Source organism: Oncorhynchus mykiss, chromosome 1, assembly GCF_013265735.2.
Source record: "Oncorhynchus mykiss isolate Arlee chromosome 1, USDA_OmykA_1.1, whole genome shotgun sequence".
NCBI classification, from domain to species: Eukaryota; Metazoa; Chordata; class Actinopteri; order Salmoniformes; family Salmonidae; genus Oncorhynchus; species Oncorhynchus mykiss.
In genome coordinates this window covers 21,709,338-21,733,588 of record NC_048565.1, presented here as the reverse complement: position 1 = coordinate 21,733,588, position 24,251 = coordinate 21,709,338, and the positions used below count along the sequence as shown (strand labels likewise).

Here is a 24,251-nt window from a genome sequence, read left to right as displayed (position 1 = left end):
TTTCAGACAGTAGATACGAACCCTCTGTTACCTGCCAGATAAGGAACTGGCAGTGGATCAAACCATTGTGAGGCAAAGGGCGGGGGGTCGCAATCTTTTGAAACTTAAAAACGCGCTATTAGGTGTCTATAATCAGCACAAGTGCTTTCATTGCGTATTATTAATATTATTGAAATTACATAGTTATGTTTACAGTGATATATTGGGGGGGACAAATCATATTTTTCCCAGGATGGGGGTGTCGCGTCCCCCGTCCCCCCTGGGATTTCCGCCCATGGGCCTGCTATGTTGTTGAGTGGACGTGATGCTCATAAAAATATTCAGCATTGTTTGTTGTAATGATAGGAGCTAGTTAACTAGTATTTAAATGTATACCGTTATGATAGCACATCCGCATCATTGGTCGTGTGTATTGACATGGTAGTATCGTAGTGTGTATAGACATGGTAGTGAACAAATGCATTTGCACTTTCCATGCATTTCAGTCTCGTGAATTTCATCAAAATGCATATGCATGTGATTGTGCATTTGTATTGCAGATCTGAGGATCCCTACAATGATTCATTGAAACTGGATGGACAGTTGTGCAGGCTTGGCAAGTACCCAGGATTTATTCAGAACATGGATGGAAGCAGAACATTCGATTACCCAAGCTTTGTAAAAGACCTCGTTGAAAATCTATCACCATACACCACATTCACAATTCATTATTACACTTGAATAATAGCAATTATGCAAACAGAACGTAATTACATGGTTTGTAACCAACAACCAAAGCACTCATCACAGCAGTTTCCAGGTGTCACAAGGACATGGCTAAGAAGGATGGAATAAGCCTGTATCATCTGAGCACATAGACAGAGAACCAAACATTCCCTCTTATCAGAGCCAAACTCTGTAGACCTGTAATATTGGACACCAGGTCCACTCACCTCTCTGGTCATACTCAAGCAGTGCTACATTGTCAGCAGGTTAAGGAGAACCTTCTGTTGCATTTCTGCAGTTGCAGCATCCCACATTTCAAAACATGAATCTGCATTTGTATTCATTGTTGGAGTATTGTCCGACCCAGGATATCCAGAAACATACAATACATAAGTATTAAAAACAGTCACATGGCTGAAAGGGGAAACCATGAGTGACGGGGACTTCCATGAACTCATGGACTATTTGGAGAATCGCCTGACCATGGACACCTTCATCCACCGCATCGACTCCACAGAAGTCATCTACGAGCCGCGGAGGAAGAGGGCCAAGCTGATTGGGAAGTACCTGATGGGAGACCTGCTGGGGGAGGGCTCCTATGGGAAGGTGAAGGAGATGCTGGACTCTGAGACACTCTGTAGGAGGGCTGTCAAGATCCTTAAGAAGAAGAAACTGAGACGCATCCCAAACGGGGAGCAACATGGCAAAAAGTATGTGAGACGCTTTGCAATGGTCTTCACAGTAATTTTACTGTTGATAGATGAGTAATAGACCAGTCGTGTTTTTTTTGGTGTGTGAATGTGCTTCTAATCAGTGGATGTACCTCAGGCGTTACTGTGCCTTTTAAGAATCACTGAGAGTAATATTAACCACTATTAGTTGAAGTGATTAAATGTAGCTTTTTATGAGTAATTATGGTTTTCTCACTAAATCCTGCCTTTAGAAGGTCAGAAGATAAAACAACGTGGAGGTTGTTCAAATTACTTTGGCCCTCTGTGTTTTTTGTTGTTATCTGTGCTGATGAAACTGCATAATTATTTCGTAGTGAAATTATTTCAGTTTTCCCAATGCCATATATCTAAACAGTTTAAAAAAACATTTTCCTTACTGAGAGATTCAGCTGTTAAGAAGATTGAGGCACAATAATATTATCCAATTGGTCGAGGTTTTGTATAATGAGGAGAAGCAAAAGATATATCCTTTAAAAATGATGAATGTGTTTTTATTCTTTAGCAGGAGTCTATCTAAACTATAGAGATGTCTCATTAGTTGTACAAATCGTACTAACGAAGACTTCAAAGCACTGCATAAGATTTGTCCAAGCATTATAATGTGTGGATAGTGGGATAAGCTAGTCTATTTTGCGGCTACTTTTCTCACAGTTAGGGAATTATTGTTTTCCCATGGAACAGTAGAGTAAGCTATGCAGATCAACTGTAAAGACAAGTGTGCACTGTCCTTCAAATGAGTTTCAATGCACCAATAGTCACTTTCACCGGAAATGTCATGTTGCTGTAATTCAGTGGTATGACCACACGGGGGCTCTGTTGTCCTGTTGGGGGAATACGGCAACATAACGCTCAGTATTAGATGGACTAACTAACTTCACAAGGCCTTTACCTTCTGCTCTCTTCCTCCCCCCAACTCACTCACTCTTTGATTCTAATAATCTCTGGCTTGTCCTTCGAAGTCTGCCGCTCTACACCACATAAAACACTCATTACCCTTTGTGTCGGACATTAAAAGGGTCTCCCCAATGTATTTAGTACAGTTTAGACCATGAATGATTCAGCCAATGTTCAGTCAGGTAACAAAAAAAAAATCCCAATTTACATTTTAGACCACGTAATTGTTGAGGTGAGAACATATTATAGGAAGTTATGGCATGGTTTTCATTTTAGTTGCTGAGTCATACTAGCTAGATTGACTTAATGTAATGTCTCCGCTTTGTCTAGCGACACGTGTTTGTGTTTATAATTTAGTGTCAAGGGGTCTATTCTTTTCATCCGCGGCATGCTCTGTTGGAACATTGTGGCTCACAGGTCACTTTGCATTGCGGCTGTAAAAGAGCAGTGATGAAAAACGTGACTGAGTTATTTGTGCGGAACACAAATATGTTAAGGGCGTGAGAGCTCTGGCTTCTGCTTCTAAAAAAACTCTGAGAATAGTTGCAAAAAAGTTTCTAAAAGCAACACGGAACCATATGTTTTTGTTACCTGTCTTTTTGCACAGAGCCAGAAGTGTGAATACGTAGAATTCTACCTTTAAAAACATAAATCATTTGCCTCTCAAAAATGTTCTTTCCGCCCGCCTGGCCACCCCTGTCTGAAAGACCACGGCTCCTACGTCAGATGGGCCCAGCAGTGGTGAGTGCTCCTTCAGCCCCGTCTGACTGCAGCCCAGCTGCATCATCTATTCACTCAATTTACTCCTAATGTGTGTTACTGATTGAACCGGCAATGAGGGCAGCCCCCCTCTCCCTTCCCTTTTCCTCTCTCCCGCTCCTTCCTGTGCCTTTCTCACCGGTCATGTGAAGTCCCTCCAGCGGTTAGTTAATGGGGGTTCTAATATGGGTGTGAAGCGCATACTGTGGGCTGACTGCCCCCCCCCTCCTTGGGAGAGAGGAACACTGACGCAGTCGTGACTAACTGGCTCCTACTGTCATAGACCTGCCTGTTTACCCAACCAACCAGCCCTCCCCAATCCAACAGGATGGAAATATCCCCACCTTTCATGTCTCTCTCCTCCCTGCTCTTCTTCCTCTCTGGCTGGAGCTGCTGGTTAGATAAGTGCCTTCTATAAGTGACCCTGAGAACTGTGAATACAGAATTTAGTACTGTTTTGACATTCAATTTCACAATCCATTTGTACACTTTCATTGTCTCATCTTCGGTCCATTCAGGAAGATCAATTTATTCTCAGGGACAAATTGTATTTTTCCAGAGTTATCTTGGATTGACGATATTTTGTGTGTCTAGCTAGTTTGATGGATTAGTAACTAGTCAGTCAACCACATATTGATCAGTAATGTAGACAGGATTCAAGGTCATTTGTGTTGAATTAATACAAATCCTTTGGTGATGAAGATATAGCACTTTCGTTTTGATACCTTGCTAGGTTACCAGTATGAAACAATTGCCACCATGTCTCTTTTCCTTGACTCTGCCTACGTATATGGTGATAGAATATTGTGTATGTGGAATGCAGGAGATGTTGGACAGTGTTGATGAGAAAAGGTTTCCAGTTTTTCAAGCTCATGGGTATGTTTATCTTTCATCTCAATTCAATAATTGTAGATATGAGGCTTGAAGATATCTGACCAAACAACAAAGTTAATAAAGACACAGTTGAAGACAGAAGTTTACATACACTTAGGTTGGAGTCATTAAAACTCCACAAATTTGTTGCTAACAAGTCGGTTAGGACATCTACTTTGTGTATGACACAAGTAATTTTTCCAACAATTGTTTACAGACAGATTATTTCACTTATAATTCACTGTATTACAATTCCAGTGGGTCAGAAGTTTACATACGCTAACTTGACTGTGCATTTAAACAGCTTTGAAAATTCCAGAAAATAATGTCATGGCTTTAGAAGCTTCTGATAGGCTAATTGACATAATTTGAGTCAATTGGAGGTGTACCTTTGGATGTATTTCAAGGCCTACCTTCAAACTCAGTGCTTCTTTGCTGACATCATGGGGAAATCAGCCAAGACCTCAGAAAATAAAATTGTAGACCACAAGTCCTTGGGAGCAATTTCCAAATGCCTGAAGGTACCACGATCATCTGTACAAGGAATAGCACGCAAGTATAAACACCATGGGACCATGCAGCCATCATACCGCTCAAGAAGGAGACGCCTTCTGTCTCCTAGAGATGAACGTACTTTAGTGCAAAAAGTGCAAATCAATCCCATAACAACAGCAGAGGACCTTGTGAAGATGCTGGAGGAAACGGGTACAGAAGTATCTATATCCACAGTAAAACCTGAAAGGTCTAACCTGAAAGGTCACTCAGCAAGGAAGAAGCCGCTTCTCCAAAACCACCATAAAAAAGCCAGACTACAGTTTGCAACTGCACATGGGGACAAAGATTGTACTTTTTAGAGAAATGTCCTCTTGCCTGATGAAACAAAATCTTTTGGGCCATAATGACCATTGTTAAGTTCGGAGGAAAAAGGGGAAGGCTTGCAAGAAGAACACCGTCCCAACAGTGAAGCACGGGGGTGGCAGCATCATGTTGTGGGGGTGCTTTTCTGCAGGAGGGACTGGTGCACTTCACAAAATTGATGGCATCATGAGGAGGATAAATTATGTGGATATATTGAAGCAACATCTCAAGACATCAGTTAAAGCTTGGTCGCAAATGGGTCTTCCAAATGGACAATTTTATTATTTTTTATTTTATTTATTTTACCTTTATTTAACTAGGCAAGTCAGTTAAGAACAAATTCTTATTTTCAATGACGGCCTAGGAACAGTGGGTTAACTGCCTGTTCAGGGGCCGCAAGCATACTTCCAAAGTTGTGGCAAAATGGCTTAAGGACAAATAAGTCAAGTTATTGGAGTGGCCATCACAAAGCCCTGACCTCAATCCTATAGAACATGTGTGGGCAGAACTGAAAAAGTGTGTGCGAGCAAGGAGGCCTACAAACCTGACTCAGTTACACCAGCTCTGTCAGGAGGAATAGGCCAAAATTCACCCAATTTATTGTGGGAAGCTTGTGGAAGGCTACCCAAAAAGTTTGACCCAAGTTAAACAATTTAAAGGCATTGCTACCAAATACTAATTGAGTGTATGTAAACTTCTGACCCACTGGGAATATGATGAAAGAAATAAAAGCTGAAATGAATCATTCTCTCTACTATTATTCTGACATTTCACATTCTTAAAATAAAGTGGTGATCCTAACTAACCTAAAACAGGATTTTTACTTTAATTAAATGTCAGGAATTGTGAAAACTGAGGTTAAATGTATTTGGCTAAGGTGTATGTGAACTTCCAACTTCAACTGTGTACATTTCTCTTTTTACCCAGGTACTTTTGTCAGCTGCTAGATGGCTTGGAATATTTGCACAGCCAGGGAACAGTTTACAAAGATATTAAACCAGGGAATCTACTGCTGACGACGGACGGTGCACTAAAGATCTCTGACCTGGGTGTAGCGGAGGTAATTATATTCTCTAATAGTTTTTGATGTCAACTTTATTGCATTTCAATTTGGGCATAGTTCAACATCCGTGGGCTACATTTGCAAACCCCAAAACAAGAGACTTGCCCAAGAAAAGCTCTGGGCCCTTCTGATGATGTCTGTGTCCCCCTGGTGTTCTCCCTCTCAGGCGCTGCACCTGTTTGCGGAGGACAGGGCTCTCCTGCCTTCCATCCCCCAGAGATTGCCAATGGCCTGGACACCTTCTCGGGGTTCAAAGTGGACATCTGGTCTGCTGGTGTCACACTGTGAGTGGCCACTCGCAGATTAATGGTTTCAGATGGCATATTTATTTCATGCCTGATTTTATTTTTATTTTTATTTTTTGAATATATTGAATTTTTCCTTTCAGATATAACATAACAACCAGCCTGTACCCTTTTGAAGGGGATAACATATATAAGCTGTTTGAGAACATTGGAAAGGGACACTACAGTGTTCCAGAGGAGTGTGGCCCTCTGCTCTCTGGCCTGCTAAGAGGTAAGAGTCTAGACTGACTAACACTACTGCTGGCACTCCCGATATTCTATTTCATGGTATTAAACCTTATTAGAGATGAAAGCATTAGTTGCAGTAGTAAGAGTATTACAAGAAGGGTATGACCACAGAATTATAGATTTTCCTCTTTATTGGACTTAATTCGTCCACTCAGATGTACTTTATAGTAAGTAGCGGTGATTCAATCTTGGAGGTTTTTCTTTAGGAGCTGTAGATGGCACTGTGGTGATTTTACATTAGCACAACAATTATCATTTTGATGTATCATGAATATGCAGTTGATAGAAAATGCATTTCTAAGGTAAAGATGGGTTTAATTGACACCCTTTTTTCCTTGATGGAAATGGTCATTATGCACAATTGTCTGTTTCATTGTTTTCAAGAAGCCCTGATTTGAACACAGCACAAAAATAAGGAAATAATGAAAGGAATAAATGCATCTCATCAAATGGTTATAAAGCCATCAATAATTTATTTTGTATTTTTCTTCCAGGAATGCTTGAGTATGACCCTGAGAAGAGGTTCTCAATACAACACATTAGACTACACAAGTAAGTCATCGTACTCCCTTTGTCTTTGAAGCAGAATATGTGCTGAAGAGAGTGCTAGAAGTACAAATTGAAAAGGAGATGAATTGGGGAAAACAGCAGTCCGGTGATGAGCGGTGTCCAATCTATTTTCAACACACGAGGATGAATGTAATATGCATCTCTTCTTTGATAGATTTGTTGTCATTTGCATCTGAGCTCCGCTGAATGCCAATTTGTCTAATTTTGATAATGGTGGGTAACAGGGGACTGGAGGAGAAAAAAGAAAATGCACCTCCTCACTCTATCATTTGCAGCTCTTATGGGAGGCCCATTGTGTTGGAACAGGCTTTTATGATCATTTAGCGCATATCTGTTTGTTTTCTGTCTCTTTTATCTGCATGTGTGTGTGCGCTTGACCAAGCCCTCAGCTCAGTGTCCAGTAGTAAATAGGAGCTACAGAAGGTCAACAACCTTCCCCTCTCTGAATCTCAGTCACGACATGCTGCTGCTTACAGATTCACATATTCATCTCTTTTCATGATGTTGACCTTACTTTTATTTGGCCTTGCCCAAGGAATGCACTTTCTAGTCTGGAACACCAAGTAGACAATAGTTTGGCAAATTTCATTAGGCTATACTGTGATGTTGTGGGGACAAATGGGGAATGACGTGGTGTTAATTTACACACCAAAAAGGAAATATTCACATTTGCTAGTTAGCACAAACGCTGTAGTTTGTTATAGCCAATTCATCTTCCAATCTTTTGTACGCCTCTATCTAACATCAGAGAACTCATCTGGTAGCATTTGTTGGGATGTGAGGGCCTCTGATGAGCAGTAGTTAAAGGCACAGTGCAGTAAAAACAGGATTTCCTGTGTTAAAAAAAATACATCTATATCTATATCTACACACACACACACACACACACACACACACACACACAGTACCAGTCAAAAGTTTGGATACACCTACTCATACCAGTTTTTTTCTTTATTTTTACTATTTTCTACATTGTAGAATAATAGTGAAGACATCAAAACTATGAAATAACATATATGGAGTCATGTAGTAACCCAAAAAGTGTTAAACAAATCTAAATATATTTGATATTCTTCAAAGTAGCCACCCTTTGCCTTGATGACAGCTTTGCACACTCTTGGCATTCTCTCATCCAGATTCATGAGGTAGTCACCTGGAATGCAGGTGGAAGATAGCTGGAAGATAGCCCTATTTGGTAAAATACCAAGTCTATATTATGGCAAGAACAGCTCAAATAAGCAAAGAAAAATTACACTTAAAGACATGAAGGTCAATCAATCTGGAAAATGTCAAGAACTCTGAAAGTTTCTTCAAGTGCAGTCGCAAAAACCATCAAGAGCTATGATGAAACAGGCTCTCATGAGGACTGCCACAGGAAAGGAAGACCAAGAGTTACATCTGCTGCAGAGGATAAGTTCATTAAAGTTAATTGCAACCAAAATAAATGCTTCACAGAGTTCAAGTAACAGACACATCTCAACATCAACTGTTCAGAGGAAATTGTGTGAATCACGCCTTCATGGTCGGATTGCTGCAAAGACACCACTACTAAAGGACACCAATAAGAAGACGAGACTTGCTTGGGCCAAGAAACACGAGCAATAGACATTAGACCGGTGTACATCTGGTCTGTTGAGTCTAAATTTGAGATTTTTGGTTGCAACCGCCATGTCTTTGTGAGATGCAGAGTAGGTGAACGGAGCTCCGCATGTGTGGTTCCTACCGTGAAGCATGGAGGGGGAGGTGTAATGGCATGGGGTGCTTTGCACAATCACCCGACCTCAACCCAATTGAGATGGTTTGGGATGAGTTGGACCGCAGAGTGAAGGAAAAGCAGCCAGCAAGTGCTCAGCATATGTGGGAACGCATTCCAGGTGAAGCTGGTTGAGAGAATGCCAAGAGTGTGCAAAAGTGGCTAATTTGAAGAATCTCAAATATAAAATGAATTTTGATTTGTTGAACACTTTTTTGGAGTTACTACATTATTCCATGTGTAATTTCATAGTTTTGATGTCTTCACTATCATTCTACAATGCTGAAAAAAGTAAAAATAAAAACCCTTGAATGAGTAGGTGTGTCCAAACTTTTGACTGTGTGTGTGTGTGTGTGTGTGTGTGTGTGTGTGTGTGTGTGTGTGAGATACAGGTCGACCGATTAATCGGAATGGCCGATTAATTAGGTAATTTTGGACGCCGATTTTTATTTTTTATTTATATATTTTTTTACAGGCAAGTCAGTTAAGAACACATTCTTATTTTCAATGACGTCCTAGGAACGGTGGGTTAACTGCCTTGTTCAGGGGCAGAACGACAGATTTTTACCTTGTCAGCTCAGGGATTCAATCTTGCAACCTTACGGTTAACTAGTCCAACACTCTAACCACCTGCCTCATTAGGAGCCCGCCAGTTACGCGAATGCAGTAAGAAGCCAAGGTAAGTTGCTAGCTAGCATTAAACTTAATCAATCATAATCACTGGTTGATGATATTACTAGTTTATCTAGCATGTCCTGCGTTGCATATAATCGATGCAGTGCGCATTCGCAAAAAAAGGACTGTCGTTGCTCCAACATGTACCTAACCATAAAAATCAATGCCTTTCTTAAAATCAATACACAGAAGTATATATTTTTAAACATGCATATTTAGCTAAAATAAATCCAGGTTAGCAGGCAATATTTACCAGGTGAAATTGTGTCACTTCTCTTGCGTTCATTGCACGCAGTTTGGGCCGCCTGGCTCATTGCGAACTAATTTGCCAGAATTTTACGTAATTATGACATAACATTGAAGGTTGTGCAATGTAACAGGAATATTTAGACTGATGGATGCCACCCGTTAGATAAAATACGGAACGGTTCCGTATTTCACTGAAAGAATAAATGTTTTGTTTTTAGAGATGATAGTTTCCGGATTTTACCATATTAATGACCTAAGGCTCGTATTTCTGTGTGTTATTATGTTATAATTAAGTCTATGATTTGATAGAGCAGTCTGACTGAGCGATGGTGGGCACCAGCAGGCTCATAAGCATTCATTCAGGAGCTTCGGTCTGGCTCTGATGCCATGGGGCCAGGACCGGCTGGTAGCCCAACACGCAGGAGGGAATTCTGAACCACCTCCGCCCATGGGACGTACCTCGCCCATTCACCAGGCCGGTCCTGGCAATACGACCGCAGAAACCTACCCACATCCTGGTTCACTCTCTCCACCTGCCCATTACTCTCCGGGTGAAAGCTGATTGAGACACCCAGACGTTCCATGAACGCCCTCCAAACGTGAACTGGGGACCTCGATCAGAAACGATGTCCTCAGGCACCCCGTAGTGCCAGAAGACGTGGGTAAACAGGGCCTCCGCAATCTGTAGAGCCGTAGGGAGACCGGGCAACGGGATGAGGCGACAGGAGTTAGAAAACCGATCCACAACAACCAGGATCGTGGTGTTTCCCTGAGACGGGGGAAATTCGGTGAGAAAATCCACCGACAAATGTGTCCACGGCCGTTGTGGAACGGGGAGGGGCTGTCCCTCTAGGCAAGTGTCGAGGAGCCTTGCTCTGAGCGCACACCGAGCAGGAGGAGACATAAAACCTCACGTCCTTGGCCAAAGTGGGCCACCATTACCTCACCCTAAGACTCCGCACTGTCCTCTCAATACCAGGATGACCCAAAGAGGGTAGTGTATGGGCCCATCAAATCCAACGATCACAGACACCAAGCAGCACGTACTGAACACCCGCTGGACACTGAGTCGGCCAATTACACACGGCTGTAACGCGGGTACACTTCATCACCACCCCAGAGGTGGAAATGCGATAACCCAGGAAGGAAATGGCTTGTTTGGAGAACACACATTTCTCAGCCTTGACGTACAGGTCATGCTCCAGCAGTCGCCCAAGTACCCTACGCACCAGAGACACATGCGAGATCAGTATATCGTCGATATACACCACCACACCCTGCCCGTGCAGGTCTCTGAGTATCTCGTCTACGAAAGATTGGAAAACGGCTGGAGCATTCTCCAACCCATACGGCATGACGAGGTACTCATAATGACCAGATGTGGTACTAAACGCTGTCTTCCCACTCATCTCCCTCCCGGATACGCACCAAATTATACGCACTCCTAAGGCCCAGTTTTGTGAAAAAACGCGCCCCGTGAAATGATTCCACCGCCGTGGCGATGAGAGGTCTCCTAAACCCCAGCGGGTAACTAAACCCCACTGTGATGGAATTTAGACCTCTATAATCAATGAGCGGACGCAGACCCCTCCCTCCTTTTTCTTCACAAAAAAAGAAGCTAGAGGAGACGGGTGACGTGGAGGGCCAAATGTACCCCTGTCCCAGAGATTCAGTGACATATGTCTCCATAGCCACTGTCTCCTCCTGGGACAACGGGTACACGTGACTCCTGGGAAGTGCAGCGTTTACCAGGAGGTTTATCGCGCAATCCCCTCGTCGATGAGGTGGTAATTGGGCCAAATCGGCATATTCAGAGGGAATGCGCACAGTGAAAACCTGGTCTGGGCTCTCCACCATCATCGCACCGATGGAAACTCCTCTGCACCTACCTGAAATCTCCTCTGACCACCCTCGGAGAGAGCCCCCTGTTTCCATGAAATCTCAGGATTGTGATTAGCCAACCAGGGAATCCCCAGCACCACTGGAAACGCAGATGAATCAATAAAGAATAGACTAATCCGCTCCTTATGATCCTCCTGCGTTACCATGTCCAGTGGAACCGTGGCCTCCCTGAACAACCCTGACCAGCCCTGACCTTAATGGTCAGCTATCTAAGGAGTGCACGGGGAAAGGTTGGTCTAGCGGCACCAGGGGAATCCCTAGCCTTAACGCGAGCCCACGATCCATAAAGTTCCTTGCTGCGCCTGAATCGAATAGCACCTTATGCTGTAGAGAGGGAGAAAACTCAGAGAAAGAAATTAGTAGGAACATATGACCAACTGGGAGCTCTGGGTGAGTCTGGTGCTGACTCACCTGGGGTGAACGAGGAGTGCTCTGCCTGCCCTCCCGACTCCCAGACGAGCTCCTCCTCCTCCGGTCCCCCTCGATGCGGCCCCGCCTAACTCCATGGGGATTGGAGCGGGAGGGCCGAGAGGTGGAACCAACAGGGCCCGTTCTGGATGCCCGCGGGCAGCCAGCAGGTTGTCTAGTCGGATCAACATGTCAATGAGTTTGTCAAGGGAGAGGGTGGCGTCCTGACAAGCTAGCTCCCTGCGGATGTCCTCCCGGAGGCTACAACAATAGTGGTCCATCAGAGCTCTCTCGTGCCACCCCGCCCCAGCAGCCAAGGTCCGGAACTCCAGCGCAAAGTCCTGCACGCTCCTCGTCTCCGTTCGCAGTTGAAACAGCCGTTCACCAGCCGCTCAGCTTTCAGGTGGGTGGTCGAACACGGCCCGGAACCGGCGGGTGAACTCGGGGTAGTGGTCCCTCGCCGTCCCTCGCCGGAATGGCCCGAGCCGTGCTCTCCTCCCCCGAGGGAGTCGGACGAACGGTAGCCAGGTACAGCTCAAGCTGTAGTAAGAACCCCTGGCACCCAGCTGCCGTGCCATCGTACTCCCTGGGGAGCGCCAGACGCAGAGCACCGGATCCGGACGCTGTAGGAGGGGTAGGTGGTGCTGGCGGAGGAGGAGCTGGGGGTGAGGTAGGGAGGCCACTCCTCTCCCATCGGTCCATCCTCTCCATCATTTGGTCCATTGCCGACCCGATACGGTGGAGATTGGCCGTATGATGGAGGACTCGCTCCTCCATGGATGGGAGAGGAGGTGCAGCTGCTCCTGCTGACTCCATAGTATGGTGCGGGCTTCTGAAACAATGCCTGGAGTGGTGGGTGCGGAGTCAAACGCAGAGAGCAGAGGAAACTGGGGAAACCGGACTTTATTTCGGTTTCCAATGCTAACGCCCAAACCAACAGGCGATATAATCACAAAAATGTCCAACCCAACACAGGGCACAAACGGACAGGAACACTACACGCACAACCTGACTAACAGAAAACAAGCCCTCACAAAAACAGGCGGGCCTAACAGGCTTAAATAGTCCTGAATCAAAAACAAAATAAGAGACAGGTGCAACCAATAAGACAAAACAAACAGAAAAGGAAAAGTGGATTGGTGGCAGCTAGTAGACCGGCGACGACGACTGCCGAGAGCCGCCCGAACAGGCAGGGGAGCCACCTTCTGTTGGAGTCGTGACAGTAACGCTGCTTCGAGGGTGGCTGTTGTCGATGTGTTCCTGGTTCGAGCCCAGTTAGGAGCGAGGAGAAGGACGGAAACTATACTGTTACACTGGCAATACTAAAGTGCCTATAAGAACATCCAATAGTCAAAGGTATATGAAATACAAATGGTGTAGAGAGAAATATAATTTTTGCCTATTTATCGCTGCCTCTCTCTCTCCTAACTTTCCAGTCTTTTTTTTACAGCCCTTAAAGACTCTTGACTACACGAGCTGTTGCTTTGGCGAATGTCGGCTGCAGTTACCATGGCAACAAATGACTGAAGCATATCTGTGTGCTGGTGTGATGTTAGACCACTGAGAGAGAATAGAGAGGGAGGGGCCGTGGGCGTCTCGAAACTGCTTTAAAATCATATTTCATTTTATTTCACTGTATTGGGTGCTAAAAGGAATGAGAAAAAAATGATGAAAACCGGCAGATTCTTGTAGAGTGTAGACAAGCACACACACACTTGTAATGAACTACACTAGCGTTCAAAAGTTTGTGGTCACTTAGAAATGTCCTTGTTTTAAAAAAAAAAAAAAATGTGTCCATTAAAATAACATCAAATTGATCAGAAATGCAGTGTAGACATTAATGTTGTAAATTACTATTGTTGCTGAAAACTGCATTTTCTTCTTCTTTTTAATGGAATATCTATATAGGAGTACAGGGGCCCATTATCAGCAACCATCACTCCTGTGGCACGTTGTGTTAGATTATCCAAGTTTATCATTTTAAAAGGCTAATTGATCATTAGAAAACCATTTCGCAATTATGTTAGCGCAGCCGAAAACTGTTGTGTGTCACCCAAAATGACGGTGTGCCGTTTAAAGGCACGGGGACGAAGACCAAACAAACATGTTCACAAAATACAGGGTTGAAACCTAAACAAAAGAGCGAGGAGTACCTCGAATAAATAACACATGCACACGATGATTAACACACGGGATGAGAGCCGTAATCATCTGCGCAATCCACAAGGGCACGAAAGCTCACAGGACAGGTACTCACACGTACAAACGGACATTGTAACAATAATCGACAGCACCATGGTGAACAAAGGGCACATACAGTGGGGAGAACAAGTATTTGATACACTGCCGATTTTACAGGTTTTCCTACTTACAAAGCATTTAGAGGTCTGTAATTTTTTATCATAGGTACACTTCAACTGTGAGAGACGGAATCTAAAACAAAAATCCCGAAAATCACATTGTATGATTTTTACGTAATTAATTTAAATTTTATTGCATGACATAAGTATTTGATCACCTACCAACCAGTAAAAATTCCGGCTCTCACAGAATTAGTTTAGTTTTTCTTTAAGAATCCCTCCTGTTCTCCACTCATTACCTGTATTAACTGCACCTGTTTGAACTAGTTACCTGTATAAAATACACCTGTCCACACACTCAATCAAACAGACTCCAACCTCTCCTCAATGGCCAAGACCAGGGAGCCGTGTAAGGACATCAGGGATTAAATTCTAGACCTGCACAAGGCTGGGATGGGCTACAGGACAATAGGCAAGCAGCTTGGTGAGAAGGCAACAACTGTTGGCGCAATTATTAGAAAATGGAAGAAGTTCAAGATGACGGTTAATCACCCTCGGTCCGGGGCTCCATGCAAGATCTCACCTCGTGGGGCATCAATTATCATGAGGAAGGTAAGGGATCAGCTCAGAACTACACGGCAGGACCTGGTCAATGACCTGAAGAGAGCTGGGACCACAGTCTCAAAGAAACCCATTAGTAACACACTACGCCGTCATGGATTAAAATCCTGCAGCGCACGCAAGGTCCACTTGCTCAAGCCAGCGCATGTCCAGGCCCGTCTGAAGTTTGCCAATGACCATCTGGATGATCCAGAGGAGGAATGGGAGAAGGTCATGTGGTCTGATGAGACAAAAATAGAGCTTTTTGGTCTAAACTCCACTCGCCGTGTTTGGAGGAAGAAGAAGGATGAGTACAACCCCAAGAACACCATCCCAACCGTGAAGCATGGAGGTGGAAACATCATTCTTTGGGGATGCTTTTCTGCAAATGGGACAGGACGACTGCACCGTATTGATGGGAGGATGGATGGGGCCATGTATCGCGAGATCTTGGCCAACAACCTCCTTCCCTCAGTAAGAGCATTGAAGATGGGTCGTGGCTGGGTCTTAAGTAGGAAAACCTGCAAAATTAGCAGTGTATCAAATACTTGTTCTCCCCACTGTATATATACAAATACAATCAGTGAAAATAGGGGCCAGGTGCGCGCAATGAAAGTTCCAGAGGGATACATGATATTGTGCTGATTTTAAAGAAGCAATACAACTGGCCTTCTTTAGACTAGTTGAGTATCTGGCCTATCTGCATTTGTGATTTGATTACAGGCTCAAAATGGCCAGAAACAAATAAACCTCTCAGGTTTATCTGAAACCTCTCAGTCTATTCTTGTTCTGAGAAATGAAGGCTATTCCATGTGAGAAATTGCCAAGAAAGTGAAGATCTGGTACAGCGCTGTATACTACTCCCGTCACAGAACAGCGCAAACTGGCTCTAACCAGAATAGAAAGAGTGGGAGGCCCCGGTGCACAACTGAGCAAGAGGACAAGTACATTAGAGTGTCTAGTTTGAGAAACAGATGCCTCACAAGGCCTCAGCTTCAATAAATAGTACCTACAAAACACCAGTCTCAATGTCAACAATGAAAAGGCGACTCCTGGATGATGGCCTTCTAGGCAGAATTCCTCTATCCAGTGTCTGTGTTCTTTTGCCCATCTTAGTCTTTTATTTTTATTGGCCAGTCTGAGATATGGCTTTTTCTTTGCAACTCTGCCAAGAAGGCCGGCATCCCGGAGTCGCCTCTTCAACTGTTTTCTAATTATCAATTAGCCTTTTAAAATGACAAACTTGGATTAGCTAACACAACATGCCAATGGAACAAAGGAGTGATGGTTGCTGATAATGGGCCTCTGTATGCCTATTTTTATTTTCTTTCACCTTTATTTAACCAGGTAGGCCAGTTGAGAACAAGTTCTCATTTAGAACTGCGACCAGGCCAAGATAATGCAAAGCGGTGCGCCACAAACAACAGAGTTACACATGGGATAAACAAACGTACAGTCAATAACATAATAGAAAAATCTATATACAGTGTGTGCAAATGTAGTAAGATTAGGGAGGTAAGGCAATAAATTGGCCATAGTGGCACAATATTTACAATTTAGCAATTAAACACTGGAGTGATAGATGTGCGGAAGAGGAATGTTCAAGTAGAGATACTGGGGTGCAAAGGAGCAAAAAAATAACAATATGGGGATGAGGTAGTTGGGTGGGCTATTTACAGATGGGCTGTGTACAGGTGCAATGATCGGTAAGCTGCTAAGACATCTGGTGCTTAAAGTTAATGAGGGAGATATAAGACTCCAGCTTCAGTGATATTTTTTTCCAGTCATTAGCAGCAGAGAACTGTAAGGAAAGGCGGCCAAAGGAGGAGTTGGCTTTGGGGATGGCCTGTGAAATATACCTGCTGGAGTGCGTGCTACAGGTGGGTGCTGCTATGGTGACCAGTGAGCTGAGATAAGGCGGGGCTTTACCTAGCAAAGACTTATAGATGACCTTGAGCCAGTGGGTTTGGCGACGAATATGAAGCGAGGGCCAGCCAATGAGAGCATACAAGTCGCAGTGGTGGGTAGTATATGGGGCTTTGGTGACAAAACGGATGGCACTGTGATCGACTACATCCAATTTGCTGAGTAGAGTGTTGGAGGCTGTCGCCTAGTCAAGGATTGGTAGGATGGTCAGTTTTACGAGGGTATGTTTGGCAGCATGAGTGAAGGATGCTTTGTTGCGAAATAGGAAGCAATTTTAGATTTAATTTTGGATTGGAGATGCTTAATATGAGTTTGGAAGGAGAGTTTACAGTCTAACCAGACACCTAGGTATTTGTAGTTGTCCACATATTTTAAGTCAGAACCATCCAGAGTAGTGATGCTAGGCGGGCGGGCGGGTGCGGGCAGCCATCGGTTGAAGAGCATGCATTTAGTTTTACTTGCATTTGGAGGCCACAGATGGAGTGTTGTATGACATTGAAACTTGTTTGGAGGTTTGTTAACACAGTGTACAAAGAAGAGCCAGAAGTATACAGAATGGTGTTGTCTGCGTAGAGGTGGATCAGAGAATCACCAGCAGCAAGAGCGACATCATTGATGTATACAGGGAAAAGAGTCGGCCCGAGAATTGAACCCTGTGGCACCCCATAGAGACTGCCAGAGGTCCGTACAACAGGCCCTCTGATTTGACATACTGAACTCTATCTGAGAAGTAGTTGGTGAACCAGGCAAGGGAGTCATTAGAGAAACCAAGGCTATTGAGTCTGCCGATAAGAATGCGGTGATTGACAGAGTCGAAAGCCTTGGCCAGGTCGATGAAGATGGCTGCACAGTATTGTCTTTTAGCGATGGCGGTTATGATCTCGTTTAGGACCTTGAGCCTGGCTGATAAGCATCCATGACCAGCTTGGAAACCAGATTGCATAGCAGAGAAGGTACGGTGAGATTCGAAATGGATAGTGATCTGTTTGTTAACTTGGCTTTTGAAGACTTTAGAAAGGCAGGGTAGGATAGATATTGGTCTGTAGCAGTTTGGGTCTAGAGTGTCTCCCCTTTGAAGAGGGGGATCACTGCGACAGCTTTCCAATCTTTAGGAATCTCAGACGACACGAAAGAGAGGTTGAACAGGCTAGTAACAGGGGCTGTAACAATAGCGGTGGATAATTTTTAGAAAGAGAGAGACCAGATTGTCTAGCCCGGGCTGATTTGTAGGGGTCCAGGATTTGCAGCTCTTTCAGAACATCAGCTATCTGGATTTGGGTGAAGGAGAAATGGGGGGGATTGGGCAAGTTGCTGTGGGGAATGCAGAGTTGTTGACCGGGGTAGGGGTAGCCAGGTGGAAAGCCTGGCCAGCCGTAGAAAAATGCTTATTGAAATTCTAGATTATCGTAGATTTATCGATGGTGACAGTATTTCCTAGCTTCAGTGCATTGTGCAGCTGGGAGGAGAGGCTCTTATTCTCCATGGACTTTACAGTGTCCCAGAACTTTTTGGAGTTTGTGCTTCAGGATGCAAATTTCTGTTTGAAATAGCTAGCCTTTGATTTCCTAACTGCCTGTGTATATTGTTTCCTAACTTCCCTGAAAAGTTGCATATTGCGGGGGCTATTCGATGCTAATGCAGTACACCACAGGATGTTTTTGTGCTGGTCGAGAGCAGTCAAGTCTGGAGTTAACCAAGGGCTATATCTGTTCTTAGTTCTATGTTTTTTGAATGGGGCATGCTTACTTTTACTTTATTTATTTATTATTTATTATTATTATTATTATTTTTTTTTTTTAACTTTTAAAGAATAACCAGGCATCCTCTACTGACGGAATGAGATCAATATCCTTCCAGGATACCCTGGCCAGGTCGATTAGAAAGACTTGCTCGCTGAAGTGTTTTAGGGAGCGTTTGACATTGATGAGGGGTGGTCATTTGACCGCGGACCCATTGGCAATGAGGCAGTGATCACTGAGATCCTGGTTGAAGACAGCAGAGGTGTATTTAGAGGGCAGGTTGGTCAGGATGATATCTATGAAGGAGCCCATGTTTTACGGATTTAGGGTTATACCTGGTAGGTTCCTTTTTTTTTCTTTTTTTTTTCTCCCCTTTTTCTCCCCAATTTCGTGGTATCCAATTGTTAGTAGCTACTATCTTGTCTCATCGCTACAACTCACGTACAGGCTCGGGAGAGACGAAGGTTGAAAGTCATGCGTGCTCCGATACATAACCCAATCAAACCGCTCTGCTTCTTAACACAGCGCGCATCCAACCCGGAAGCCAGCCGCACCAATGTGTCGGAGGAAACACCGTGCACCTGGCAACCTTGGTGAGCGTGCACTGCGCCCGGCCTGCCACAGGAGTCGCTGGTGCGCGATGAGACAAGGATATCCCTATCGGCCAAGCTCTCCCTAACCCGAGCCCTTTGCCAATTGTGCATCGCACTACGGACCTCCCGGTCGCAGCCGGTTACGACGGAGCCTGGGCGCGAACCCAGAGTCTCTGGTGGCACAGCTGGCGCTGCCGTACAGCGCCCTTAACGACTGGGCCACCCGGGAGGCCATCCTGGTAGGTTCCTTGATAACTTGTGTGAGGTTGAGGGCATCTAGCTTAGATTATAGAATGACCGGTGTGTTAAGCATGTCCCAGTTTAGGTCACCTAACAGTACAAACTCTTAAGATAAATGGGGGACAATTAATTAACATATGGTGTCCAGGGTACAGCTAGGGGCTGATGGGGGTCCATAACAAGCGGCAACAGTGAGAGACTTATTTCTGGGAAGGTGGATTTTTTAAAGTAGAAGCTCGAACTGTTTGGGCACAGACCTGGTTAGCATGACAGAAGTCTGCAGGCTATCTCTGCAGTAGATTGCAACTCCACCCCCTTTGGCAGTTCTATCTTGGCAGAAAATGTTGTAGTTGGGGATGGAAATTTCAGAATTTTTGGTGACCTTCCTAAGCCAGGATTCAGACACGGCTAGGACATCAGGGTTGGCGGAGTGTGCTAAAGCAGTGAATAAAAAAACTTAGGGAGGAGGCTTCTGATGTTAACATGCATGAAACCAAGGCTTTTACGGTTTCAGAAGTCAACAAATGAAAGCACCTGGGGAATAGGAGTGGAACTGGGGGCTACAGGGCCTGGGTTAACCTCTACATCACCAGAGGAGTAGTAGGATAAGGGTTCTGCTAAAGGCTATAAGAACTGGTTGTCTAGTGCGTTGGGGACAGAGAATAAAAGGAGCAGTTTTCTGGGCGTGGTAGAATAGATTCAGGGCATAATGTTCAGCAATGGTATGGTGGGATGTGAGTACAGTGGAGGTAAACCTAGACGTTGAGTGACAATGAGAGAGGTTTCGTTTCTGGAGGCAGTAGTTAAGTCCGGTGAGGTCTCCGCATGTGTGTGGGTTGGGACAAAACAGCTATCTAAGGCATTTGGAGCGGAGTCCTGAGGCCTCTACTGTGAAATAAAACAATAGGAACTAGCCAAGACAGCAGTAGACAAGGCATATTGACATTAGAGAGAAGCATAAAGCCATCACAGGTGTTGATCAGGAGAGCTAAGACAACAATGGGTAAATGGCGATGAATGGGCAGAGCAGGTCAGTTAGGTACATACAGGACCTGAGTTTGAGGCTGGGGCCGACAGGTAAACAAAATGAGGTACCGTGTTATTGAAACAGTCCAGGGGGCATCAGCTGTGTAGCCGAGTGATCATAGGGTCAAAAGAGCAGCAATAGGTGAGTCAGGGTGCCGTTTGATAGTCGCTACTACGCAGAAAAGCTAGTTCAGAAAAGCTAGCGGGCCAGGGCTAGTAGATGGTTCTTCGGCGACATCGTAACAGAATAGCCTGTTGAGACCACATCGGGCAATCACATCAGCAGTCCAGTCGTGATGGATTGGCGGGGCTCCGTGTCGACAATAAAGGGTCCAGGCCAATTGGCAAAGGAGGTATTGTAGCCCTAGAATTAGCTGGTATATGGGCCTAGCTCGAGACTAGCTCAAGGCTAGCTGGTGCTTTCTTCGGGACACAGGCTTTAGCTAACAGCAACAGCTAGCTAGCTGCGATGATCCGGTGTAATGATCCAGAGCGGCAGGAATCCGGTGATGGTGTACAGAGAAGCAGTCCAATATGCTCTGGGTTTATGTCGCGCTGTGCAGTCTGGCAGGTGTTATCCGAGCTAAGGCTGGCTGGTGACCGAGAAAAAGGTGAAGACCACTAGCCTTTGCTAACAACGACTAGTAGCTAGTTAGCTGGCTAGCTCCTGATGGAAGCAGATCTGTACCACATTGGGTGAGGCGGGTTGCAGGAAAGTATATTTAGTTCGTAGATAGAATGTGAGATTAAGATGTATACGAAAAATACTGGATAATTACACTGGATAAGACATGGTATTAGACAAAGTCAAACACACACATCCTACTGCTACGCCATCTTGTAGTTCAGTGTAGATTTTATGTAGATGTAGATATTCCATAAAAAATCTGCTGTTTCCAGCTACAATAGTAATTTACAATATAAACACTGTATTTATGATCAATTTGATGTCATTTTAATGGACAAAAAAATTGCTTTTCTTTCAAAAACAAGGACAATTCCAAGTGACCCCAAACTTGAATGGTAGTGAATGTTGAAGAGTTATAGCCTAGTTATAGAAACATTTGTAGTTACTTTTTACATTGGAAGTTTCTCATGGTTTAGATATGTCTAATATATGCTTTTTGAATATTCAGTAATTAAAATAGGTTATTCATGGATTTTTAACATGGTAGCAAATGTGACTCATCTGACCTCAAACTGTAGCCCTGTATACCTTTCTTTTATTTCCAAAACACTTAAGCGTTCTGTCTCTGATAAACTCTTGTTATCTCTCTCAGAACGATCTTCTTGACCCTAACCAGGACGGGTCTTCTGTGTCACGGAGGCTCTGCACTGCCAAAGCTGACTCTCGCTCCTCTGTTCTCATCCTCCTAGATCTATCCGCTGCCTTCGACCCCGTGAACCATCAGATCCTCCTCTCCACTCTCTCAGGACTGGGTGTCTCAGGCTCTGCACACTCTTGGATTGCAGCTTACCTGGCAGGTCGCTCCTACCAGGTGATGTGGCGAGGATCTGGGTCTGCACCACGTATTCTCATTACTGGTGTCCCCCAGCTCTGTTTTAGGCCCTCCCCTTTTCTCTCTATATACCAAGTCACATGGCTGCGTCATATCCTCACATGGTCTCTCCTATCATTGCTATGTGGAAAACACTCAACTACTTTCCACCTGACACCCAGGTGGCGACACGCATCTCTGCATGCCTGGCATACCTCAGCTTGGATGTCAGCCCATCTCCTCAAGCTCAACCTCGACAAGACAGAGTTGCTTTTCTTCCCGGGGAAGGCCTGTCTGCTCAAAGACCTCTCCATCACAGTTGGTAACTCAACAGTGTCGCCCTCCCAGAGTGCGAAGAACCTTGGCGTGACCCTGGACAACACCCTCTCATTCTCTGCAAACATCAAAGCATGCTCTACAACATCCGTAGAGTACGACTCAACCTCACACAGGAAGCGGCAAAGGTTCTAATCCAGGCACTTGAGCTGTATGTAGAGCTGTATAAATATTTCACCTGGCAAAAGGGCAGATGGGTCTTTAACATTAATTTCCAAGCTCTGCAAATATTAACATTAAGGGGAATTACAATGGGTAGAGTAGCCATGCTGAGTCAATGCAACTGTAATGTCCCGGCTCCTGAGGTGCACCCTATTCTTAAGGTGTAGCAGCTTCACTAGGCTGCATTATGGAGGCTTGATCACTTATTATCCCACACACACACACACACACACACACAAGGCCTTGCACAGACCGGTATCAAGTGCTCAAAACAAAAACAGGGCGCACTCGGCGCTTGAAAAACAATTACTGTCATAATTCATACTGTATGTCTAAATTCCTAATTTACCAACTGCCTCTGTAGCAAGTAAACATTTGGCACATAGGCCTATTTATTTCTGCAACAACACACATCACAAATTGTAAGCAAGCTAGTTACATTGCCTCCTAAAGACATGACTGACATTGGGGAAAGAGAGTGGGCTATCAGCTGATCGCAGATTTTTTTTTTTTTGTGATTTATCTTCAATGCTCTTAAAATTCTTACATAACTTCATATTATTAATAATCTTCTAACTCATGATATATCGCTGGCTGGTCGGCTAGTGGTTTGTGTGGATATTTTAGTGTATGGTGGTTAGCTAGTGTCTAGACTAGCTGTGTTGCTACTGCCCTGACACACACGTGCAACTCCCGACTGAAGGAGGGATGGAGTTGGGTCGGAGGCTCGTTGATGCAGCTGCACCTTTCTCTGCGGCGCATATCAGCCAACCAGATCGAATATTGATGATGATGATGATGATTTAAATCAGGTGTTTTTAAATACTACTCAAACGTTATGCTTCTTTGGCAGTACTGTTGATATTGAAACTAGGTAGCTAGCTACACACACTCGACCGTTGGCATCTCAAGCCATGCATGTTTGCATGTTTGGATACTGGGCGTCCGCAATCTCCGTACAGGGCAGACGATGTCACGACGACTTGTGGGTTCAAAAACCCCAATGACAAAAACTATCTACAGTACCAGTCAAAAGTTTGGACACACCTACTCATTCAATGGTTTTTCTTTATTTCTACTATTTTCTACACTAGAATAATAGTGAAGACATTAAACCTATGAAATGACACATGGAATCATGTAGTAACCGAAAATGTGTTAAACAAATCAAAAAATATTTTATATTTGAGATTCTTCGGTTGTGTTCTGACAAGGTAGCCCTATTTGATAAAAAAAACAAGTCCATATTAGGGCAAGAAGAGCTCAAATAAGCAAAGAGAAATGACAGTCCAATCAAACACACACACACCCACTTACTATCATACCCTACACACAGCTTCTTATTCTACACCCACATTTTACCGGCCATCTCTTAACTGCACACCACAATTATACATATCAGTTGTTTTAAGTAACTGCTTAGTCCATTGGTTAGCCTTCTTTATACACTGAACACAAATACAACGGAACATGTAAAGTGGTCCCATGTTTTATGAGCTAAAATAAAAGATTCCAGAAATATTTCATACTTACAAAAATGTTTCTCTCAAATTTTGTGCACAAATTTGTTTACATCCCTGTTAGTGAGAATTTCTCCTTTTCCAAGATAATCCATCCACCAATGGCATATCAAGAAGCTGATTAAACAGCATGATCATTACACATGTGCACCTTGTGCTGGGGACAATAAAAGGCCGCTTAAAATGTGCAGTTTTGTCACACAACACAATGCCACAGATGTCTCAAGTTTTGAGAGAGCGTGCAATTGGCATGCTGACTGCAGGAATGTCCACCAGAGCTGTTGCCAGATAATTTTAATGTTAATTTCGCTGATATAAACCACCTCCAACATTGTTT

At 44.2% G+C, this 24,251-nt stretch overlaps 1 pseudogene; it reads left to right on the top strand.

The window, feature by feature from the left end:
- Positions 1-302: 302 nt before the first annotated feature.
- LOC110532081 overlaps positions 303-24,251 on the top strand; it is a 47,210-nt pseudogene continuing 23,261 nt past the window's right edge.